Raw genomic sequence first — 26,225 nt, forward strand, 5'->3', positions numbered from 1 at the left:
CAACAGTGGTATCAGAGCTCGTTGTGTAATTAATTGCGTTCTTTTATATATGCTATGATTTTATGCATGTTCGATTTATTAAAGTAGCGATTGTTGTATTATGTAATTGGGAGTTTTCGTAAGTTTAAAATATTTTTGAAATATTGTTTAGAATATTTCCACCTTTAAAATTGTTTAAAATTGGAAAATCGGATCTGAAATTATTTTTAAATGTCGGTTTTTAATTTGTTCGGATCGAACCGGTCGGACCGGCCGGTTCGATGGTTATGCACGATCCAATTGACCGAATCCACGTGGATTCGGGTCGATCAGACCGGTGCTCGGTCCAACTGATCCGGCCCACTGATTTGGGCCAACTAGACCGGGCAGAACCGGACCGCTTAGGTTCGAACCGGTCAGACCGGTTGGGCCGAACCGGTTCACTGGAAATAAAAAAGAAAAAACAAAATTTATTTCAGATTTCTAAAATTAAACTTAAAACAAATTGATTTTAATTTTTGGAAAATTATTTTCAATTAATCCCAATTAGATAATCGAGTCAACAATCATCTATTTTAGTAAATAGGTGTTAGATTAATTAAATAATTTAAATTGTTAAATTGATTACAATTAATAGAACACATATATAATATTGATTATAGTTCAACTTAATTAGTAGTACCTCAACATTATTTGAATGATTTATGCTAGTTGAGGTTCTATAATTATTTTGAAAAAACCCGATAATTAATTAATGTAATTAATTATGTAGTTAGGTCGTATGTTCCTCTTGGGACAATATGCGTTTCCATATACCTTTAGAGAACATAGATGTAGGAATCACATAGACCAATCCGAACCTTCTGATGAGATAAAACTTTTAATAAAAATCCCTCATTCTTAATCTAATTAAGAATTATTTCATGCTATAAAGAAAAACCCAATCTGTTGAATTTTTTCTTTCCTTCTACCAACGGTTGGATTATTTGTAACCCTTTACTGTAGTGCAGTAAGCCGTGTTAGCGGGGAGTGCTATGGTAAAGTAACTTGTAATTTAATTGACATAGCGATGAAGGTAGCCATAGAAAAGGTTTATGCTAGATTAACATGGTCGGCTAGATTAACTAGGGACTGCATTAGTTTGGCATAATCAAGTTCTATGAGCATCTTTGATTGGTAGGTTAGACTTGACACACGACGATTTTGATATTCGCGAGATTAACTTAGGTCATTATCAAGTGTGAGGAAAATTAATTTAGGGTCATATTGTGGATATGATTGATTGTGATCTACCTTTGGGCAAATATAATCGGGCTAGATTAACTATGGGTTATATTTGTCTATTGGACCTAAAGCCCATTAAGAAAAATCAGTTTTCTCGTTTGTCTACTAGAGGGAAGTGGAACTCGATAAAATTAGTGGGAGAACAATTAAATTACATAAGACCAAACATTTAATTGTAACAATTATTTAACGCGAATCTCTAATAATCCTCTTCTCTATACCTCTCAGATAATCATGTCTAAGAATCCCATAATGTCAATCCTCGACAATAAACTCAATGGCCCTAATTACCTAGATTGGTTGCGTAGTCTTAAGCTTGTGCTAACCGTTGAGGGGCGTCTCTATGTTTTGAACGAGAGACTTCCCGCCACTATACCTGCCACAGCGACTGATGCTGAAAAGGAAACTTATGAAGCATGGAAGAAAGATAACACACATGCTAGGTGCTATATGATAGCCGCCACGGAGCCCGCGCTAGCGAGGAAATATGAGTCTCACATGCATGCTTTCGATATAAAGGCTCATCTAGATAGCATGTATAATGAGAATATTAGGGCATCGAGGTACGCTGCTACAAAGGAGTTGATCACGGCGAGACTGCGCGAAGGGACTTCGGTCCACGAGCACTATCTCAAAATGATCACTCTCCTTGAAAAGCTAGTGATTCTCGATGTCACCCTCCCGGCCGAGCTCTTGTTGGATTTGATCATGTTGTCTCTTCCTAGTTCGTATGAATCGTTGATAAGTGTTCGTTTTGCACAACTTTTACTTATCTAATCTTCGTGTTTTGGTCTTCATTCGTCCGAGTTTTCGGCTTTATTTGTATATATTATGTTGTTTTTGTTTTATTTATATTTTTAGGTAAAGATAAGCTATTTTTGCCGATTCGAGACGATTTTGGAAGCGAAGCCGAGAACCAAATCAAACACGTGCAAAAGTGCATTCTCGCGGATTGTGGCAGTGTTTGGTATTTAAAGCATAACTTTCTCATGCGACCTCCGATTGAGCTGATTCAAGTGGATTTAGAAAGCTAACTTCAAGGGCTACAACTTTTGTGAAATGCACAACTGTCGAATTCGGGCTGAAAAAGGGTCAAAACAGTGTTTGAAGTTGATGCAGAGGCCAGATCGCGATCCAGCATCACCGGATCGCGATCTGGTGGCAAATTCCAGCAGCAGCGAAAAGTTGGGGCAGATCGCGATCCGCACTTCCTGGATCGCGATCTGGGAAGGCGGTGGGCAGTTTTCGAGGTTGCCAGATCGCGATCCAAGAATCCCAGATCGCGATCTGGGCACATAAATCGAGACTAGATATTTTTCTTTGATATCTCACTATAAATAGAAGGTCTCCTTTTCATTTTTCGATCTCTCGATAATATCTCGACCATCTCTCGACTTTTTCTTCGGTTTTCTCTTCGGTTCTCGCCAGTTCTTCGCGGGAAGCTTCGACGAGGGTTTCGACTCGGGTTTTTCATAAGCTTTTCTTTACGTTTTGTTTATGATTTCTCGTGTTCTTCATTTTGATGCTATGTTTGTAATGAGCTGAGCATTTTCTTTTAGGGAAATGAAACCTTGTATATATTGATTTTGATTTCCAGATCTGTGATCTATTTGTCGTTCTTTGATTATGTTTATGTTTTCCTGTATTAAATGCTTTCGATTGTTTGGCCAACAGTTGAATTGATTCTAAATGGGAATGAACTCGAGAGAGGATTTCTCGTTTGATTTTAGAAAAACATAGCTCGGGTTGTGGAAACGGAGACGTGATGCACCTCGGGTAGCCCTTAAGGACTTGACCTAAATGCTCTCTTAATATCAGGTTCTGAACGGAGACGTCGGACCTGTGGGTAGACTCTAACTACACTGGAGACGGGGGTTAGGGTACTTTAGTGTCTGGGTTAGCGAACATAGAATTGACAAAAGATTTCGATTTGTAGATCTTTATCGATAGTACACTGGTGGATTTTTCCCTAGAAGCCATCACACGTCGGAATTCCTCGCGTATACTGGCGGACCGTTGTTTTTATTATTTTTGTTTCCTTTTGGTTTCATGTCATCTCCCATCTTTTTCTCCCGTCTAGATAAAGTTTAGGATAGTATAATTACGGTACTTGGTAGATTTAGGAACTTAATTCCCTGTGGATCGATATCTGGAATTCACTATTCTACAAAACGCGATACTGTACACTTGCGGTTTTTCATACGTAGGTTTTACGCGTATCAAGTTTTTGGCGCCGTTGCCGGGGAATTAGTAAATCTTGAATTTACTAATATCGTTACCAACTATCGTTACTTTACTTTAGACAATTTTTTTTCTTTTGATTTTTTTTTTATTTTTATAGCAGATTTGTATACATCGATGGCCTCGATTTATGATCTCTCTCTTTGCAAGATTCAATCCAGAGCTGATTACATTCAACATGAGTTGGAGGATATTAAAAGACATCGAAGGTTGAACCCAGAAAATGGAATTGCACAAACAAATGAGCACTTCTGCTATCTACAAGAAGAACTCCATTTTTTGGCAAATATTTTCGAAAATTTCAGGAGATGTCACATTCACAAACCACATCCGACCATCCTTTATGAAGACAACGAGGTATTTACAGATTTTCGTATAAATGATGAGGTTGAGCACCTTGAGGGAATTATTCATCCCAGTTCTGTAGATACTTTAGCGTGTGATGAGAGTGGGATGAAGATGATGGTAGATGAACTTGACGAACATAATCCTATCCACATTGCTACTCCGGATTTGAGTGTGAACGAGGAGACGAGTTTCAAATTTGAGGTAGAGCTTACTCCAAAGCTCGAATATCTTGTGTACGAGTTTGAGAGATCGGTAGGCAAGCAACCCATCCTAGTCTCCTACCGACTGATTTCCAAAGCAAACGAAAAGTACCATGGGTTGGGATGGTCATTAAAAGATTGCAATCTAGTCCATGATATGATTGCAAAGTATGTATCAAGATTGACGGATGGATGCGCAATCTACAAGGCTTTGGATTGGACATAATCCGTCCAAATGGTGTCGAGCCGTCGACAGTAAAACAGGCGCTGAATGGGAGGCAACCAATTGTTTATTTATCTTCTTATTTTCTTTGTTTTTGTCGTTTTTGTCGTTTTAGCATTTTTTTTTTGTTTTTTTTTGGTTTAAGCTAGATTTCACCCATTTTCTTGATTTTTGCCGGTATCTCGTTCCCAAGAAAAGAAGAGTTAGAAGTCGGGAAGTCTAGGCAATTCTGGCAATTCGCCCTCGGTGCCAAAATTCATGGCACCCCGTGCAACCAAAGAACACTTTCGCAACCGTAGAACACTGATCAATCTGCGGCACGACTGTTCAGGGCGTATTTCTTTCTCCTTTCTTTTATTTTTCGCATTGAGGGCAATGCATGATTTAAGTTTGGGGGTGAGTTTAGCTTATTTTTCTTTTTGGTCTTTTGCATGCATACATATAATTTAGTTTCATTTATGTACTTCAATTTCCGTAATTGTGTTATGTTTGTCACATGCATTTCATTTAGGATCGAGTGTAAGTTGCATTTCCGGATTCTATTGAAGCAAAGCAATTAATGAATTAGTAGATGGGCTAGTTGATTTTAAAATTGAAATTATGGATAACCGGCTAATTATAGATGTATCTTCCGACTGTGTTTTTGCAACTTGTGTGGATAGCCTTTCGAATCTTTTCCGATTAAGCTTGAGCGCACTTTTCTGAGGGGTATAATAGCCTGAGGTTTGGGGGGCGAGTTAGAATTGAATTATGTGTTCACGATTTCCAGTTGTTGGCTAAAAGTTCTAACAATGGTCTTTACGTATTTATTTTATGTTCGATGTTAAAAAAAAAACAAAAAAAAAAAAAAAAAATTTGTGGTATTGTTGTGATTCACGCTCTGATTTCCCCGCCTTTCTGACTCGAGCTTAACCCGTTGGGTGCACCTCGTCGCCTAAGTCTCTCGAGCTGTCGAGCTTGGGGGTTTCTTGGACTAAAGTTCGATAAATGGGTCAGGGAGATAACACAGTGGTGTCGGGCCTTGCACGAGTCACGATTATGCCCGTTTCAAAAAAAATGAAAAAAGGAAAAAGTTGTGATGAAAATCACCAAAAATATTGTAGTTGTCATTTCTTTTATTCGAATAAATAGACCTACTTATGCCCAACTCGAGTTTTTGAATTTCTGAATCAAAACTTACTTTTCACCCACATTTCTACTCAAAACCCTCGATAATTGTGTTTATTGTTTAAATTACGGATTCTTGAGTCTATCTTTCATTTTGGTGTAGAAACAACTAATTGCGTCGGTAAGAAAGTCGAATACCTTAAGCCGTATGCCATTCTAAGATTTTAGGTTATCTAGCTCGTTTCATCTTTGGAATTAATTGCAATGCTTTGACCAATCCGGCAACTTTGTGGGTGTGTTGTCTGAAAACCCTCACGAGACACAACTCGTCCTTTGGGGGTACCCAGGGGTTCAACGGCTTGTTGCATACGCTAAATGCAATCGTGTTTCCCTACGTTAGTGGCCTAGGTTTAGTTTTTTTGCTTTCGTCGTTTTTGTTTTTGGGTTGTTGTTGTTTTGTTTTGATTTACTCGGGACGAGTAAAGATCTAAGTTTGAGGGTGTGATAAGTGTTCGTTTTGCACAACTTTTACTTATCTAATCTTCGTGTTTTGGTCTTCATTCGTCCGAGTTTTCGGCTTTATTTGTATATATTATGTTGTTTTTGTTTTATTTATATTTTTAGGTAAAGATAAGCTATTTTTGCCGATTCGAGACGATTTTGGAAGCGAAGCCGAGAACCAAACCAAACACGTGCAAAAGTGCATTCTCGCGGATTGTGGCAGTGTTTGGTATTTAAAGCATAACTTTCTCATGCGACCTCCGATTGAGCTGATTCAAGAGGATTTAGAAAGCTAACTTCAAGGGCTACAACTTTTGTGAAATGCACAATTGTCGAATTCGGGCTGAAAAAGGGTCAAAACAGTGTTTGAAGTTGATGCAGAGGCCAGATCGCGATCCAGCATCACCGGATCGCGATCTGGTGGCAAATTCCAGCAGCAGCGAAAAGTTGGGGCAGATCGCGATCCGCACTTCCTGGATCGCGATCTGGGAAGGCGGTGGGCAGTTTTCGAGGTTGCCAGATCGCGATCCAAGAATCCCAGATCGCGATCTGGGCACATAAATCGAGACTAGATATTTTTCTTTGATATCTCACTATAAATAGAAGGTCTCCTTTTCATTTTTCGATCTCTCGATAATATCTCGACCATCTCTCGACTTTTTCTTCGGTTTTCTCTTCGGTTCTCGCCAGTTCTTCGCGGGAAGCTTCGACGAGGGTTTCGACTCGGGTTTTTCATAAGCTTTTCTTTACGTTTTGTTTATGATTTCTCGTGTTCTTCATTTTGATGCTATGTTTGTAATGAGCTGAGCATTTTCTTTTAGGGAAATGAAACCTTGTATATATTGATTTTGATTTCCAGATCTGTGATCTATTTGTCGTTCTTTGATTATGTTTATGTTTTCCTGTATTAAATGCTTTCGATTGTTTGGCCAACAGTTGAATTGATTCTAAATGGGAATGAACTCGAGAGAGGATTTCTCGTTTGATTTTAGAAAAACATAGCTCGGGTTGTGGAAACGGAGACGTGATGCACCTCGGGTAGCCCTTAAGGACTTGACCTAAATGCTCTCTTAATATCAGGTTCTGAACGGAGACGTCGGACCTGTGGGTAGACTCTAACTACACTGGAGACGGGGGTTAGGGTACTTTAGTGTCTGGGTTAGCGAACATAGAATTGACAATAGATTTCGATTTGTAGATCTTTATCGATAGTACACTGGTGGATTTTTCCCTAGAAGCCATCACACGTCGGAATTCCTCGCGTATACTGGCGGACCGTTGTTTTTATTATTTTTGTTTCCTTTTGGTTTCATGTCATCTCCCATCTTTTTCTCTCGTCTAGATAAAGTTTAGGATAGTATAATTACGGTACTTGGTAGATTTAGGAACTTAATTCCCTGTGGATCGATATCTGGAATTCACTATTCTACAAAACGCGATACTGTACACTTGCGGTTTTTCATACGTAGGTTTTACGCGTATCAATCGTTCATAGTGAACTTCAACATGAACAAACTAGATCCTCCCTTGGATGAGTTGATGAACATGTTGGTCAGTTTCGAGTACACCATTAAGAAAGAGAAGTCTGTTCTCATTGCTGCTACTTCTGGTAAGAAGAGTTCTTCCCAAAAAAAGAGAAAGGAAAGAGTTCCCTTCCCAAACAGCAAGTTCGAAGTGGATGAAGGTAGTGGGGGCCCCAAGACAAAGGTCAGCAAGCAAGTTGATGATGCTTGCCATCATTGTGGAAACAAAGGACATTGGCGTCGCAACTGCAAGGCTTACCTAAAGCAGAAAAGTTCTAAAAAGGGTACGTATTTCATTGACGTAAATTTGTCTGTCAATTCTTCTTCTTGGGTATTGGATACTGGTTGTGGCTCATATTTGTGCAATGATTTGCAGCTAATGACAAGAAGTCGAAAGCTTAGAGCGGGTGAGACCTACCTAAGGATGGAGAATGGATTTTCTGAATTGGTATGACTTTCAAAATGTCGATGGATTATATATAATTTTCTGAACTATGCACATGAGATAGAAATAAAAAGTTAGACACACTGGAAACGAAGATAGTAATTAAATTCATACATTCTCGTATTTTTACTTTCGTAATGAAATTCATCTTTGGGCATTATATATATTATATTCCATGCAAGCGTATAGATATATTCATAACGAGTCACTCTACTACTCTGCATTAATTAAACAAGTTCGTAGTCGATGGGTTACGCCAATAATGAGGATACCAGCCTATCCATTTTGAGACTAGCACTTAGTGTATGTGTATTGCGTCTATCAGTCATCGGTGTTGTGTTAAATCTGTTAGAGTAGGTGACCAACAAGCCAACATGTGGTTGTGGTCTATCGTATTTATTATGGTAATAAACGAACCTTTATTTGTATTGATGATAAAACAACTTGGCATTCTATATCTTTGTCCCTTTGTCACAAGCATAGATATAGTCCTTACAGTTATTACATGTACTAGTAATTGATCGTTAGGATCGTGAGATATTTACTTAAGTATTATAACTGTTAAACGTGCTTGTAGTCGAAGGGTTACGCCACCAATGAGGATATCAACCTTTCCCATTAAGAGACTAGCACTTAGTGTATGTGTACTGCATCTCATCAATAAAAAGGTTGGTGATATCGGCATGCATAAGTGGGTGCTCGTAAGTTGACGAGTTCACTGAACTCCCTCACCGTAGAAATCTCTAAGTGGTTCCCAATAATCGAGTAGAGATATTTATGGTATAGTTGTACACCATTAGTCCTTATGACCTAGACATTACCGTGACTTCACTAGAGGACCAGCTGTATCGTGACCTGTCCCTGAGTTCCACCGAGGACCATCCCAAGGGCCAGTGTTCGTGCAGTCTGAAATCTAGTGGGAGGTCTATGCATTGTAGTCGGGGATTCGATTTCTAGAATAGTCTTGGATGTCCTGTGTGTTCTGAAAGTTTGTAATCATTCTAAGTCTCTGGCCAGAGCTAACTAAGTGATGATTAGAGAATTCGATTCTCTAAGTCATGCATGTAACGATTACAACACTTAGAACAATCGCACCGTTATTGAACAAATAAAGAGGTCTCGACGAACCAATGACTCTAGTTCAATCGGGACATATGTATCGAAGGGACCGTACTATGTTAACTATATCCGAAGGTTGTTGTAGGCACTTCATTTGTATCTAGGGTATGACGCGTAGTTGCTAGACGCCAATCTTGATTCGTTGGGTGATAAAGGTGAAACGAGCTTCATCCTAATCGTAACTCTAAGGGACGAGTTTTGACCCCAAAGGGTTGTGGGCCCACGGCTAGCTTACACCTGAACCATCGAGGGTCACACTGCTCGTGCACATGAGATCTTTGAATAAACGGTCAGGGATAAAATGGTTTATCTTTGCATGATTGGAAGTCAATATGATTGGGTCCAACATTCGTAATTTGGAATTATGAATGAGAATAAGAAAAGGAAAAGAATAGGAAAACGTGTTAGTGAACTTTCAAAATCGGGAAGTTTCAAAATTTAGAAAGTGCACTGAATTAGGGTTTCCACTTTTGGAAATTTGGAAATCGAGAGTTGGCACTCGTAATGACGAGGACATTATAATGATTCCAAAAATGTAATCGTTACAATTATCCGATCATTGAAATGAGAGAGACGAGCAAGTAAAAGAACTAACGAACTTAAGTTGTTGGGCTCGGTCCAACTTAAGCCCGCTAGGGTTCTATGCAAGACACTATAAATACTTGATTTATAGGTCTTGCACACACACAACACGAAACCCTAACCCTAGCCTCTCTCTCTCTCTCTTTCTCTCGCTCGGCCACCTCCCCGCGGCCACCGCGCCGTCGTCGCCGAAAATTACCAGAATCGGCCATCCGTTGGCCGATCCCTTTCGGTATTCCTTTCCTTCTTTCTTTTTCTTCCATTTTTCTAACTTCTACGTGTCTAGTGCCACGTGTTTAGTAGATCGACGTATACGAGGTGAAATCCGAGAGGAGAAAGATCGAAGATCGAAGAATCGAGGAGTAGCACACGAGCCGAAGCCTCACGCATCCCCACGCGCCGCCCGAAGAGCGCGCATGAGCCACACGCGCCGCCGTGGCTCGTAGTGCCGCTGCTGCTGTTCCGCCGCTGCTGCCTTTCCCCGGATTGTACGGATTGGTTTCCGTAGCAATCCCGCTTTGCTTGGTGCGCCTACCTCACGCTTCAAGAGGTAGATAAGTTCATGAATTAGTTCACCCTAAAAATTTCTAAGTGATTCCAACTTATCGAGTAGAGGTTTTTGCGCTATAGTTATACACCATTAATCCTTAAGACACAAACATCAGTGTGGCGTCACTAGAGGACCAATTTTGTAGTGACTTGTCCCTGAGTCTCATCAAGATCACTCCAAGGGCCAATGTTCGCACAATCCAAAATCTAGAGTAAATTATGTGCATCATAGTAGGGGATCCGAGCCCTTGACAAGTCATGGATGTCATGTGTGTTCAAACGGTTTATTATCCATGAAGTCTCTGGCAAGAGCTGACAATGTGATGATTAAGGAAATTGGTTTCTCTAAGTCAAACACGAACGACTTATGTTACCTAGAACGTTCGCATGGTTATTGAACTTTATTAGAGATCTCTGTTGATCAATGCTTCTAGTTAAACCATGATATATGTGTCGAAGGGATCATACAGTACATTAACTATATCGCACAGTTCTTGCATTCATTTCATTTGTATTTAGGGAATGATGACGGGTAGTTGTTAGACGCAAATCTTTATTTGCTGTTCATTCATTGATTTGATGGCAATTAAATTAAAATGAGTTTTATCTTAATCGGTACTCTTGGGAGAGTTCGTATAAGAACAATATGTTGTTGGAATCACAAAGAGTTGTGAGCCACGACTAGCATACACCTAAACCATTGAGGGTGACACTTCTCGTGTACTGAAGATCATTGAATACAACGAGCTAAGATTAATTTATTAATATTTCAGAATTAAATTTAAATACCATTGGATCCAATTTTCGTAATTGTTGATTACGAGTTGGAGTAAATAAAGGGAAAGATTTTATGCGAAAATTTAGTGAACTTTCGAAATTATGAGTTTTTCTGATTTAGCAGATACACTCAATTGGAAGTTTCTAATTTTGAAAATTAGATAATTTCACGTGGCACCGGTATTGGCAATAATTTTATTCTCATCACAAATATGTAATTATTACATTTTTCAAATTAATCGTTTATTAGAAACGAAACATACGAAGGCGTCGGCCTGACAACTTAATGAACCTGGTCCAACTTTAAGACCTACTAGAGTTGAGAACCCTAGTATATATATATATCACTTAAGAGGAGTTGAATCAGATTTTTCACCTACTCATAACCCTAGCCGCTCCCCTTCTTCGCCGTCACTGTTTTCTCTTCCCTTTCCTCTCATTTATTTCTCATTATTTTTTAACCTTTTCCATATCTAGTGCTATAAAATTGGGGGATTAGAGTGTTTGAGGTGAAACCCGATTGCAGAGAAAAACGTGAAGACACACAAACGCCATCCAAAGGGCCGTCGCCGCTGCTGTCTGCGCTCCGTCGCCGGAATGATTCCCCCCTAAAATCTCATGCTACGAAAGTAAGTTTTGATTCTCGAAAGTATGTCATACTTATAAAATATTTATAAATTCGTGGAATTCGAAATCGTATGTTAATTTAATTTCGAATTACCAAGCATGCTTATATGTGCGATTTAAATGTTGCAATTCAATTTCAAATTACATTATATATATGGCCGTTTAATCGGAAGCTATTAAAGGTATGCAATTAAATAAATATATGCTCGGATGATAACCAAATGAATTGATTAATTCCCTACTTGTTTAATCACTTTCGAAAGCATATTTTAATCTGTTGAATTTATTGAACTTTTGTGTTGTTGAAATTTGGTGTTTTGATTTTAATTGAATATTTAGAATATTTTCAGAATTTTTGGAATTGGAGCAAATTAAAAATCGAGAAATTAAAAAAAATGAATTTCTTTTGAAATTTTTATTATATTTTTCTGAGATGCCAGACCGGGTCTGACTGGTCTACTCATCTGTTAAAAAAAATAAAATTCGAAAAAACTAAAAAAAAAATCCAAAGTTAAAATTTAAAAACTTTATAATTAATTTTAAAAATTATTTATCAATTAATTAAAATTTTATAATTGATCAATTAATTAATAGATTTCAACAAATGAGTTTCAACTTAATTTATTAATTTAGGTAGTTAAGTTTATTTATTAATTGAACGTGTTAAATTAATTTAATTAATGGAACACAAATTATAATTGCATCGCAAAGAATAAATGAGCCTCATCTTATATGTCCGATTTATGACCGATTTATGACTTAGAGTGTTCCACTAATTATTTCTCATTAATTGCTTTAATTTATTATTACATATGATGAATAATCGTAATGAAATGCGATGAGGTCGTATGTCCCTTTAAGGCTCAATATGCATTATCATGTATACCTTTAGTGAACATAGTTGTAGGAATCACAATCGAACTTGTCATGATTTAAGCATCACTTGAAATCCCTCACTGGTAATTCCTAAGAAAAATAATCAAGGTATAAAGAACAACCGTATGGTCATTATTTCTTCTTTCCCTCTATCGACAATAAGATTAAGTGTAGCCCCTATTAATAGTACAATAAGCCCTGTAGCTGGGAGTGCTATTATGAGATGAATTGTAATTTAATGACATTAAACGGAAATGTGGTGTTGATGATTTTACCTACACTCAAGTATACGTGTCGAACAAGTAATATAGTGGACAAACGTCCAGATATCGATCCTAAAAGAATTTAGTGCCTCCGAATTCGTTGAAATAATATAAATTGATATAAAATCAGAGATTTCTTTCAAAAAATAAACAAAAACTTGTGTTGAACAAGATTATGCAGCAGAATATAAATGACACAAGTTTCAAATCATTATCCACAAGTTTATAACATGTGGATAGAGCCATCTTCTCTTCTATGAGAAGCCACCATCTTCTCTTTTGTGAAGAAATCACAAGATGATTTCTTCGTAGACCAATTCCTAGTATTTAGTACAAAAGTACTTAATGATACACTAGGCATACAAACCAGCTTTCAAAAGAATACAAATGAGAAGCCACCATCTTCTCTTCTACGAAGAAATCACAAGAAGATTTCTTCGTAGACTAATTCCTAGTATCTAGTACAAAAGTACTTACTGATACACTAGGAATAGAAATCAGTATTTAAAACAATACAAACGAGAAGCCACCACCATCTTCTCTTCTACGAAGAAATGACAAGATTATTTCTTCGTAGACCAACTCCTAAAATCTATTACAAAAGTACTTAATGATATGCTACGAATACAAATCAGTACTCAATGAGATTGAATACAAAAGAGACTCAATTATGCAGTGAGAAATCCATAAAGAAAGTAGGGTGTTGGTAAAGGTGTTTCAACACCCGCAACTCAGTGCTCTCAACTCTCTGCAAAAAAATGTGAGGAATGAATGAGTTATTCTCCTATCTATAGAGTCCAACAACTCTTTTCCCTCACGAAATTAACACACTAGGAGAGATACTAGGTTAGTGGGATAATGTGTTAGTAGATTAAATAAGCACGTGCTTAAATAACTACCCACTAACCTAAAAATAACCGCCGACTAATTCTGAATAATAAATCCTATAATAATAATAAGTTTTGAAACATTATAAATTGATGTAAGAAACGTAAACCAATTAAATTATATTTGACTCAAAGTCAAATATCAAACATATCCCACAGAGAATATTAAATTATCTAATTCTAATCGGTAAATTCGACCAACTATGATCAAGCCTACCCTGCACAGTCTAAGGTTGATCAATAAAATTAAATAAAACTAAATCAATTTTAAACAAAATAAGATTTATCAAAGTAAACAAGCCAAGGATTTTATTCTCCTCCCCCCTCCCCCCCCCCCCCCGACCAATTTCTTCAACTATATAAGAGTTATTAAATCAGATTACTAACCTGAGATGCTAAATTAATCATAACATGCTTCCGCGTGTATCATGATTTTTATATTCTAGATTTAATTACTGTATTCCTACGGAATTAAATCTAGAACACAACATGAAGCACAAGTCTCAATAATTGCTACCTAAGAGATTAACTATATTCTTATGTTAATACAACAAAGGCTCTTCTACCGTAGTTGTAATTGTTAAACTGATATTCCCATTCATGCATTCAAGAATCACAATATAGCACATAAAGTGGCCAGTTTCATGCACTTAATAAAACAAGTAGAAGAAATAAGTTAGAATTAAAACTTGCATAAAATCATAGAATGGGTTCATCAAATCCGACATAGAGATCAAAATGAAATCCTATAAAATAAGAGTTTAGCTACTCATGATGAAATTAAAACCTAAATAAAAATAAATCATGAAATAAAATTATGCTTGAATCTTCAAATTCTTCGCCTTCTTTATTGCTTTTTTGTTCTCAAAATTGCGTAAAAAGATGGCTTTTTATAAGGTGGGAACAATTGGGGAAAATGCAGTTTCCTTGTACAATTGGAAGTTCCTTACTGCACAGTCTTGCTTTCTCGGACGGTCATCTGGCGATTTGCCCTACATTGCGGACAACCCTCCGAAATGACGTGACGTATTCTTCAACTTTCTTGAATTGGACGGTCGTTTGGATTCCTAGCGTATTTCTCGGACGGCCGTTCGAGATCTTGACTGGTCAAGTGACGTTGACTCTCCAATTTTGTCCACATTTTCTTCTAAATTGCAGTTTTTGACGCTCAATTTATTCAATTCTTCAATTTGTGCCTAAAAAATAATAAATCAAAACTTTAAGCATGAATTATTAATAAAATACCTCAAAACTCCAATGAAAAGATATAATTAAGTATAAAAATATACATTTAACACACCCTTAAACATGAACTTTTGCTTGTCCTCAAGCAAAACATAATCATAAGCAAATAATTCAATTAATGCATCTCATCACATAGATTAATGACCAGCTTCACGTTTTCAGGACTTGTAATTATAGTAAAACTTCTTAAACATTGGCAAGCTCGCAATTCAAAAGCACTTAGTCACTTACCAGTGCCAAAAACCACAAATCATGCAATTGCTTCAAGCATCCAATATTCGTATATTAAAAATAGATTTTTTTTTGCTTACATACATATGTATTACTCCAAATACTCACCAAATTCTTCTACTCTAGCTACTGGGATCATTGGGGCTTTTATTGCTTTCAATTGTTAGGCTTTTTGGTTCAAGGTAAAAAATATGGGTATATGTGGCTATGCTTCGTGAATTGAAGTGATTACGCCAAAATTTGAAAGATGGGCGTTTGAAATGATGAATGCACATCTAAGGCCTTAATAAACTCGATTCTCAAGATTACAAAAGTTGTTTCAAACTTTCTTTTCCTCTTCTTGAATGCTTCTTGAATTGAGGTGATTTCTTCTCTTCTTTTATTCACTTTTTTTTATTATTATTATATTTTTTTTCCAAGCAAACACCAAGGGGTAATTTTTCAAGAATCTTAATCTATTCTACCATATGAAGTATTGGCTAAAATAAAGAACACCGTTTCTCCAAGGCTCAAATCAAGTATCTACAGATAATTTCGATAAAAGGTCGGCTAGAAAGGCTCAAACGGTTCAAAGAAGGCCCAAATCATATCCCAAATCACTCACTACTCAATACTTTTGTATCATAAATTTCCTAAGGTGAGCTCTAAAACCGAACATAGCATGATCTAGTATAAATTAATTCTACATATAAAATACAAAACGTTCAACAAAAGCAATCAACAAAGTGTGATTCCTAGAGAGCTAAAAAAAAGTGTAATTCCTACAAATAATTCGCTTCTAAGTTCCTTTGAATCAAAATCTTACCAAATTTTTAGTCCTCATCACAACAAAACAAGTAATCTCATCATCAAACATTGGTCATCTCTCATCATTACAACTCACCGATGCACTCGACTCAAGCAATGTTTTGTAAAGAAATAAAAACAACTAAAAGAAAATAAATCCTAATGCATGCAAACTAAACGTAAATAAAGAACAAATAAAAAGAATATTTTTTCACATCCAAACTTAAAATCTTCGTTGCCCTCAACGAAATTAGAACAAAGTTGAAGGATAGAAAAGATCTGACTAATCAGAGTCCACGTAATCAGGGTGCTCCTCTCTGTCTCTCTCACGCTCTTCATTGTCGGAAACCTCGGGCACGGGCTCAAGAATCGGTGCCGGTAAAGGTCCTGGCTCCACACAATCAGGCGTCCCACACCCCAAGTGTCGTATGATGTCTTGTAGCTTATTTCTTGACAATCTTTGGAGCGCCTCCAGCGTGTTGACCTTGTTCTCGACGGTTGCCAACTGGTTCCTCGTAAGTATCATCTCTCGCTCCATCTTTCTCCAGAATTGTCGTTTCTTTCTTACGGTGGAAAAGCGGCTTCAAATTCGACTAAGTCTTGCGGATCGTCGTGCATGAACGCCTTCAATTATGAGGCTATAAAGTCGGCAATCGGCTTCAGGAGCCTTAGCTTGATGTCGATCGGTTGCTTGGGGACTTTCTCCTTTTTGCACAACCCCGCGATTAGGCTAAGCAAGAAAAGTCCCTTTGAGTTGTCATGAATAACCCCGCGATTAGGCTAAGGAAGAAAAGTCCCTTTTTTGCACAACCCCGCGATTAGGCTATGGAAGAAAACTATTCATAGTTGGTCGTGGATAGTTTCACCGATGTCGATCGGCTCTCCCTTGATTATGTAGTAGGCAAGGGCACATCTTTCATGATTGACCTGACTAAAAAAGGTTGTCCGAATTTGCACAAATAAATGTTTACCACGCCGTGCCCGCATAATTGATGCTTTTCCTATTGAGCTCGTATGCCTTTTTATCTGGATATTCAATCCACATTGAGCGTCCATCACATAACACCTCACCGATTTGATCTTTGGTGACTTTGTCTCGCATAGCTCTCCATTACCTACCAAGATTTTGGAGGCAGTAATATTCGTTGATTGTGTGCGTCCGCCAATCGACATATTTATTGCGTACCACACTTCACGTGTAGTGGGGAGGTTTGAGTGCCAATATGTTGGTGTCGAATTCCCGGATGATCGAGATATTGTAGACGGGTTCCGGTTCACACAACTGTTACCACCTTTGTTTGTTGATTTTGTGATTGAGGTTGGAAAAGTATGATAGTGTGATCGTTAGGTCTCTTTTCGTGATTGCCGTCTTCTTTGTTTGTTTGTCGAATAGGGCTTCATCTCCTTCGACACTAAATGTCTCAATATCGGGTTGGGGAACCAATGTCGCCTTGGTGGATCCATTATTTCCCTTCCCTTTGTTCGAGGTGGATGGTTAGCCTGTGCGGCCTCTCTTGTTGGAAGACATGATAAGAAGGATTGGAAGAGAATTGGTTACGATGTGATGCAATTTGAAGCCCCAAACTTGGTTCGAGCGATTCGTCTAACACCTTGTGGGTGTGCCTTGAAGAATAAGGTTGTGGAAAAAATTGTTCCATTCTCAAGATTCCCTGCCAATACCAACAAAAATACTATCAACTTAAGTGGTCGAGTGTGTGGGTTGTAAATGTGAAAGTGAGATTTCCAAGAATATTTGATAAAAGTTGAGGGGGAGAAGCTAGGGCTCGAGTGAGAATTTGAGAGTGGTTTTGGAATGTGGGGAGAAATCTGATTTTCTGCCCTTTTAAAACGCTCAATACGCTTTCGTACAGCCGTCCCGAATTTGAACTGCGTTTTGGAAAGCCGTCTGAAAATGCGTAGGTTTGTTTTCAACTTCAGGATCGCGGATGGATGTCTAAGATTTCGATCTAAAACTCGGACGATCGTCTCAAAATGCGTGAGTTGATTCTGGGATGTCAGGATTTCGGACGGCCGTCCGATATGGTGAACTAATATCCGGAAGGTTGTCTCAAACTGGATCAGTTGGCTCTGACCCTCTTGAACTCGGACGACCGTCTGAGTTTGTGCTTGGATATTCGAGCGGTCGTCTGTATCCCTTGATCGCAATTTCGACTCCAAAAATTGAAAATCAATTAAAATCGTTAGAATGCATGCCTATGAAAAATCATAAAAATAAAATAAAGAAAACAAATACGAAAATCATAAAGCTCTGGTTACCGGGGTTTAGAAAACACTCGTAAGACAGCGGAAGGAAATAAACTTTATTTAAGATAACCCCGTTTAATAGACTGGGTTCCCAAATCAGAGTACAAAAATTAAAAATCGATATCTTGGCTAGATATTTTAGAAATCGTTGACGTGATAAAAATCCGGGTTAAACAGTCAAGGCATCAAGGCTAGCGATTCCTCGAACTCCACTTTAGGAAAATCATTCTGGGAATAATTCATGTAAACTAATTCATAATTTACTTGGGAATCCAATTAAGGCATAAAGTCCCTTTGAACGAAGTTCCCTTTTTTAAACAAAACGGAATTTCTTTTAAAATCTTTTGAAAATCATTTTTCTTCCAAAATCATTTTTATGCGTAGATGCGTATGACGGGATCCCTATCAAAACCATAACGTAAGCATCGACAATAGACGTTTTTATACTGAGCCCGGTCTTTGGTGAGAGCTACCCACACTGCAGTCTATAGTATCTTGTCATTTTGGGATACCGGCCCGCCGTATCCCGTGTCTATTCATCGAAGCAACGTTACCGTTTCGACTCTTCTATACTAGACCATGCAACCATTTAATGACTCGAGAAATGCACGTAATTTGAAGATCTTAATACACCATTCAAATAAACAGTAATAATATCAAGTACGTCATTCACATAATTCGAAGGAGTTAAATCACATAACTTGATAATCAAATCATAAAATTCGGAAGCAATTTCCGAAACAATAGTAAGAACATATAGATCAAACATTAGTAATAAAGACACATATACTTTTACACGTATATTCACATAGGCACTTATCCGTATTTATATACTTATACATATACGTATATACTCTAATTTATAACTATGGGTTATAAGTTTCCTCAACCCGAGGGGAGTACGCTTATAACATCATAGGTTTAAACTATCGATATACACATATATATACTTATATATATTCATACTTATACCTTATAAGAGTAAAACACATTATTCAAATAATCATCATGAAATTCAATATTTCACATAATTCCTATTCAAAGGAGTATAGAAAATCAAATATAGTAGAAGTACTAGAACATAGAAAGTTTCAAGAACAACTAATAGTTCTAAATATATACTAGTCTTTGTATCTTACATATAACTACTCTAATAATGGTTCTCTAGATGTAACATCATAAACTATTACCATATTAAGTCATGTCTCAAGAGTTTAAATCATGTTAACAAAGGACCCTTTAATTCAAAGAAATTCGTTTTTAGGAAAATCGGACAGTTTTGACACCTTAACTTTAAAAATACATTTCTCTTAACCCTTAACTACAAAAATTCTGAAACTTTAACCAAATACTCCTGTATGAGTGAAAAACACCCATTTAAAACAGTTTTCCAAAATAACCAGTAGGCGAAGAGAAATAAGTAAAACAATACAGTAGTATGGTCACACTTTCAGAAACAGAATCAGCCACTTTAAAAATACCCAATAAATCACCCTTATGTTAAAACACTGTAAAACTTCGCAGAAAACTGTTTTTATAGGTTATAAATATAATTCCAAGTGGAATCAAGGAAATCAAATCAAACTAGGAAAACATCGATTTTAAAAGTATATCCTCAGCTGACTCACAAACTGTGCAGGTTTAGTAAATAATTCATCTCTTAATCATCTGAAATCCGATTGATGATTAAAATATATGAAATTAAAGAAAACAGAAAGATCTAGTTACCCATGAAATTTCGTGATTTTAAGAAACCAGGGCATCTGTGAAACATGCAGTAAACTCCGAGACTGAAAACCTGGAAATTCATTAGTGATCTATATCTACATCTCTGATCAAAACAGATCTGGCAGTTTAGGCACTATAACTTCAGAAATTCACATCTCCTAAACCGTAGATCCAAAGCTAATGAAATTTGGAAAACATGTTCATATCTAAGTCTAGTTCATAGGGTTAAAACAGTTTATGAATAAGCTTATCGATGTGAGAGATATAATCAATTTAGTGCAGTAACATAAGCAGAAAAATTCAGAACAGATCCACTAACTTTAAAAATACCAATTAATTCATACCTTTACTTAAACACTACCACATTTTGTGAAAATTAAGTTTCATAAGTTTATAATCATATTCAAGTGGAATCAACTCAATAAGATTAGTATAAAACGCTATATAACACATAATTCGTGGATGACTCCGAAACTGTGCAGATTCAGAAAACGATTCATAACTTACTCAATATAAATCCGATTTATGCATAATTTATATCAACATGAAGCTAACCGAAAGATCTAGACTACCACCAAATTTCATAATTTTAACTTAGGGATTACCCGATGAGACATGCAATACAATCAGAAGCTACGAAATTGAATTTCAAGTAGTGTTCATCAAGAACTTTATCTTCTAAAGCCCAAAATTAAACCACAAACATATAATTCATTAAAAACCATATACTTTATATTAATTAGGTTATTATTTCCGTAAAGACCAAGGTCCTTACCGAAGAGCAATAAATCGAAGATGAAGGAGTAAGAAAACAAAGGCTCGGTGGATTTTCGGCGGGTTTGGCCTGGATGTTCTTGGATGGCTTTGGGGCTGAGTTTGAAGGATGTGAAGAGGTTGTTTCTTGAAGATTTTTAGCAGAATTGAAGAACAGGGAGTTTCTCTTGGAGAGGAATTGAAGAGAGGAAGGAGAGAGGGGCTTTGATGGGTGATGGAAGAAGATAATTCTTCTTTGGGGCTGTTTTTGATCGATGCAGAGGGAGAGGGAGAGGAGAGAGGGCCTTTTGGCTGATGTTTTTGGTTTGAAGAGAATGTGAAGAGGAGGGGCTTATTTATAGGGGAGATGAGGCCCTTATTTGCAATATAAAAGATATTGGGGTTTTATTAGCAATTTGGGAGAACATACCTTGGGGGCTTCTTAGCATTATAGAAGAGAAGAGGGGAGTCTTTTGTAATTAATAAACTTAGGGAGTAATTCACTTTCCCTCACACACAACACACGGCCAATACACACACACTAAAACGTATAGTTCATATAATTCCATAGGATAGCAATTAAACTATAACCAAAACTAATTTCACATCATCTCAATCCTAGATTAATCATCAATTAAAGCACATCATTAAAATCTATGGACTAAAGAACATAATTCATTAAATCACATAATTAGAATCAACTACTCAATTAATAATAATGTCTACTTCTAAAAATACTATAATGTATCTAAATCACATAAACACATAGAGAATGTATAAATTGCTACCCGATTCATGAAATGCACGTATATTCGTATTTACTATATGTTCAATATAATCATATATAAATGCTTATGAAAATGCGGGCTGTTACATTGCTACCATTGATCCACTCAGTGAGTTGGACACTGCCTCAAAAGGGTCTTGAATCTCTCCCATGCTTCGGATAGTGCTTCTCCTTGATCTTGGACGACATTGTGAATCTCTCGTTGTATTCTTTCATCCATCTCTGGTGAGCTGTAAACTTTCCTGAAAAGTTTTAGCAGTAGAGGCCATGACGAGATAGAGTGAGGAATTGGGACATCAACCACTGGCGAGCTCTTCCTTGCAGGGAGTGTTTGAAGAGAATTAATTTCAGCGCCTCTTGCGAAATGTCGTTTTGACGATGTGAGTTATAGGTATCTAGAAAATTGAGAATGTGAAGATGCAGATCTTCACCTACCAATCCACTAAATAACCTGTTATTTTGGAGCATCGTTAAGAGGACTTGTTTGATCTCAAAATTATGAGCCTCAATGGGTGGATACTGGATGCTTAGGTGGAATCCATCAAGAATCGAGATTATGTAGTCCTGAATTGCTCGGGGTCTAACGATTGGCTTTGTGGATGCCGTAGGGGTTGGTCTTGGATTTGAATTCCGTCATCATCGAGCAAATACCCTTGTTCGTCTTTGTGTTGATTATCTCCCATTATATTGTTCTCGCGTTAGAGTCTTCTAGCGGCTTGACAAATGCGTTCGATCTTAGGGTCAAACAGTTCTCACTCGAGATTGAGTATCCTCCGCATAAAACGGTAGCTCAAACAAAAATAAAAGAAAGACAAAAATTAAAATTTTGGGTGAGTTGTCAAAATTGTTCAAATCTAGAGTTAGAATAAAATAGATAATTAAAATATTCTCCGGCAACGTCGCCAAAAACTTGTTGGTGATTTTACCTATACACAACTGTACGTATCGAACAAGTAATATAGTGGACAAAAGTTCAGATATTAATCCCATAGAGAATATTAAATTATCTAATTCTAATCTCTATATTCTACAAACTGTGATCAAGCCCACCCTACACAGTCTAAAGTTGATCAATCAAATTAAATAAAAATAAATCAATTAAAAAGGAAATTAAACAAGCAAGAGCACAAAAGCAGTTGAATACGAAGATTCACAGAGTAAACCAGCCTAGGATTTTATTATTCCCCTTATGTGATTATAAATTCCCCAATTCCTTCAATTATGCAAGTTATTAAATCAAATTACTAACCTAAGATGCTAAATTAATCATAACCTACTTCCGCGTGTATTACGATTCTAATATTCAAGATTGAATAACTGTATTCCTACCCAATTAAATCTTGAATACAACATGAAGCACAAATCTCAATAATGGCTACTGAAGAGATTAAATATATTCATATGTTTATACAATAAAGGCTCTTCTACCGTAGTTCTAATTGTTAAACCGAACTTCTGATTCATGCATTCAACAATAACAATAAACCACATAAAGTGGCCAGTTTCATGCACTAATAAAGAAGTAGAAGAAATAATCCGGAATTCAAACTTGCATAAAATCATATAAAGGGTTCATAAATCCCACATAGGGTTCAAAATAAAATCCTAGAAAATAACAGTTGAGATACTCATGATTCAATTAAAATCTAAATAAAAATGAATCATGAAAGATATAATTATGCTTGAATCTTCAAATTCTTCGTCTTCGTTATTGCTTCTTTGCCCTCAAAATTGTGTAAAAAGAGGACCCCTAATTGTGTGTTTGAGATTGCTTTTTATAAGGTGGGAAAAATTGGGGAAAAGGCAATTTCCTTGTACAATTGGAAGTTCCTTACTTCGCAGTCTTGCCTTCCCGAACGGTCGTTTGGCGATTTGCCCTACTTTTCGGACAGCCATCCGAAGTGACGTGACATATTCTTCAACATTCTTGACTCAGACGGCCGTCTAGATTCCTAGCGTATTTCCCGGACGGCTGTCTGAGATCTTGACTAGTCAAGTGACATTGACTTCTCCAATTTATCCCACATTTTCTTCTAAATTGTAGTTTTTAACCCTGAATTTATTCAATTCTTCAAAACTAGGGACTGCATTTGTTTGGTAGAGTTGGATCTATGACATCTCATAATGGTAGGCTAGACTTGACACACGAAGACTTTGATAATCTTAAGATGAACTTCGGCCATCGTCTAGTGTGAGGTAACTTTTGTTAGGGTCTCATAGTGATGTGATCGATAAGAATTACCTTTGGGATTATGTAATCGGGTTGTCCCGCTTATGTGAATGGACTAGTGGGAGATAAGTTGGATAGTAAATCCGACTTATGCTCATTTGCGGGGTATCCCGAGGACTCAATGGGATACGAATTCTATTATTTCAAGGAAGCAGAGACATTTGTTTCGATAAATGCCACCTTTCTAGAAAGGGAGTTTCTATCCGATAGAAAAGGCAGCATGATAGAACTTGAAGTAGTTCAAGAACCGCAAAGTGAAGTTCAAGCACAAGAACAAGTAATCGAGCCAATATAGCAATCCACTAAGATACCTCCTGAACCTTCAGTACGTAGATCCGAAAGAGTTCGGAAAATGCCTGATAGGTTATTCCTCCTCGAAAATGATGAAGATCATGTTGATCTTGGACAAGATCCAAGAACATACAATGAGGCCATATCGGATGCGGACATGGGACATTGGCCGACTGCCATGAAATCCGAAATGGACTCCATGTACTCCAACAAGATGTGAACCTTTGTAGATCTACCTAAGGGAATAGTTCCCATAGGCTGCAAGTGGATCTATAAGAACAAAATTCGAGTGGATCGAAAGGTATCGACCTACAAAGCTAGATTGGTAGCGAAAGGATATACTCAAAGGCAAGGTGTTGACTATGAGGAAATCTTTTCACCAGTTGGAATGCTGCAGTCCTTTAGGATTTTGATGGCCATAGCTGCGTGGTACGACTAAGAGATATGGCAAATGGATGTGAAGACCGCTTTCCTTAATGGAGACATTGAGGAAAACATTTACATGGCGCAACCGGAAGGCTTCATATCTTCTGGAAGTGAGCAAAAGGTTTGCAAACTCCAGCGATCTATTTATGGATTGAAACAAGCATCCCGTAGTAGGAATATTAGGTTCGACTCAACTATCAAAGGTTTCGATTTTGAAAAGAACCCTGAGGAACCTTGTGTATACAAGAAGGTTAGTGGGAGGTCAGCGATATTTTTAGTGCTTTATGTCGATGACATTCTACTCATTGGGAATGACGTAGGAATGTTGCAACAAACGAAAGCATGGTTGTCCACACGTTTCTCAATGAAGGATTTGGGAGAAGCATCATACGTATTAGGAATACGCATCTTTAGAGATAGAGCAAGAAAGATGTTTGGCTTATCCCAAAGCATGTACATAGACACCGTTATGAAACAGTTTAGCATGGAAGAATCCAAGAAGGGATTCTTGCCAATGTCCCATGGGGTTCGTCCCTCGAAATCCATGTGTCCTCAGACACCTAGTGAAATCGAGGAGATGAAAAGTATGCCTTTGCTTCTGCCATAGGAATCATAATGTACGGCATGCTATGTACAAGACCCGATATTACGTATTTTGTGAGTGTCGAAAGCAGATATATCAGTCTAACCCCGGTCCAGCTCACTAGAAGGCTGCGAAAGATATCCTCAAGTACTTACGAATGACTAAGGGCATACTTTTGGTCTATGGGGGTGCCGAGTTGAAATTAGAGGGCTTTGCCGACTCTAGTTTTCAATCGGATGTGGATGACTCAAAGTCGAACTCGGGATTTATATTCACGCGTAATGGTGGTATCATGTGTTGGAAGAGTTTGAAGCAAATCACGACCCCCGATTCCACTACTGAAGCTGATTATAATGCAGCATCCGAAGCTGGAAAAGAAGGGACATGGATAAGGAAATTCATCCAAGAGTTGGGTGTCATTCCTAATGCTAATAATCCAGTACCGTTGTACTGTGATAACACCGGAGCCGTGGCCCAACCTAAGGAGCCGAGATCTCATCAGAAGTCCAAGCATATTCTGAGGAAGTATCATGTGATCCGAGAGATCATTGATAGAGGTGAAGTAAAAGTAGAACGAGTCACCTCGGAAGAGAATGTTGCAGACCCCTTCACGAAGCCTTTACCAAGATCAGTCCACGAGGAACATCGAGCGTCGATGGGATTACGATTTATGTAGTTGGCTTTAGGCCAAGTGGGAGATTGTTAGAGTAGGTGACCAACAAGCAAAATATATTTTGATTGATTACTAGTGCCTCGCCATTATTTGATTGATTTATGCTAGTTGAGGTCCTATAATTATTTTGAAAAACTCGATAATTAATTAATTATATAGTTAGGTCGAACGTTCCTCTTAGGATAATATGCGTTTCCATATACCTCTAGAGAACATAGATGTAGGAATCACATTTACCAATCCAAACCTTCTGATCAGATAAAACTGTTTCTAAAATTCCCTCATTCTTTATTTAATTCAGAATTATTTCAAGTTATAAAGAAAAACCAATCTGTTGAATTTTTCTTTCCTTCTGCCAATGGTTGAATTATGTTTAGCCCCTTGCAATAGTGCAGTAAGCCATGTTAGCGAGTAGTAATATAGTAAGGTAAGCTGTAATTCAATTGACATAACGATGAAGGTAGCCATAGAAAAGGTTATGCAAGATTAACGTGGTCGGCTAGATTAACTAGGGACTGCATTAGTTTGGTATAATTAAGTTCTATGAGCATCTTTGATTGGTAGTTAGACTTGACACACGAAGATTTTGAATTAGCGAGATTAACTTAGGTCATTATCAAGTTGAGGAAAATTACTTTAGGATCATATAAATGATATGATTGATTGTGATCTACCTGTTAGAATAGGTGACCAACA

General features: G+C 37.3%; 1 pseudogene; it reads left to right on the forward strand.

Moving 5' to 3' along the window:
* Positions 1-24,817: 24,817 nt before the first annotated feature.
* Positions 24,818-25,532, forward strand: LOC148765176 (secreted RxLR effector protein 161 pseudogene; annotated as a pseudogene).
* The last annotated feature ends 693 nt before the right edge of the window (positions 25,533-26,225 follow it).

Source organism: Erythranthe guttata, chromosome 14, assembly GCF_056151865.1.
Source record: "Erythranthe guttata isolate IM_541 chromosome 14, IM_541, whole genome shotgun sequence".
NCBI classification, from domain to species: domain Eukaryota; kingdom Viridiplantae; phylum Streptophyta; class Magnoliopsida; order Lamiales; family Phrymaceae; genus Erythranthe; species Erythranthe guttata.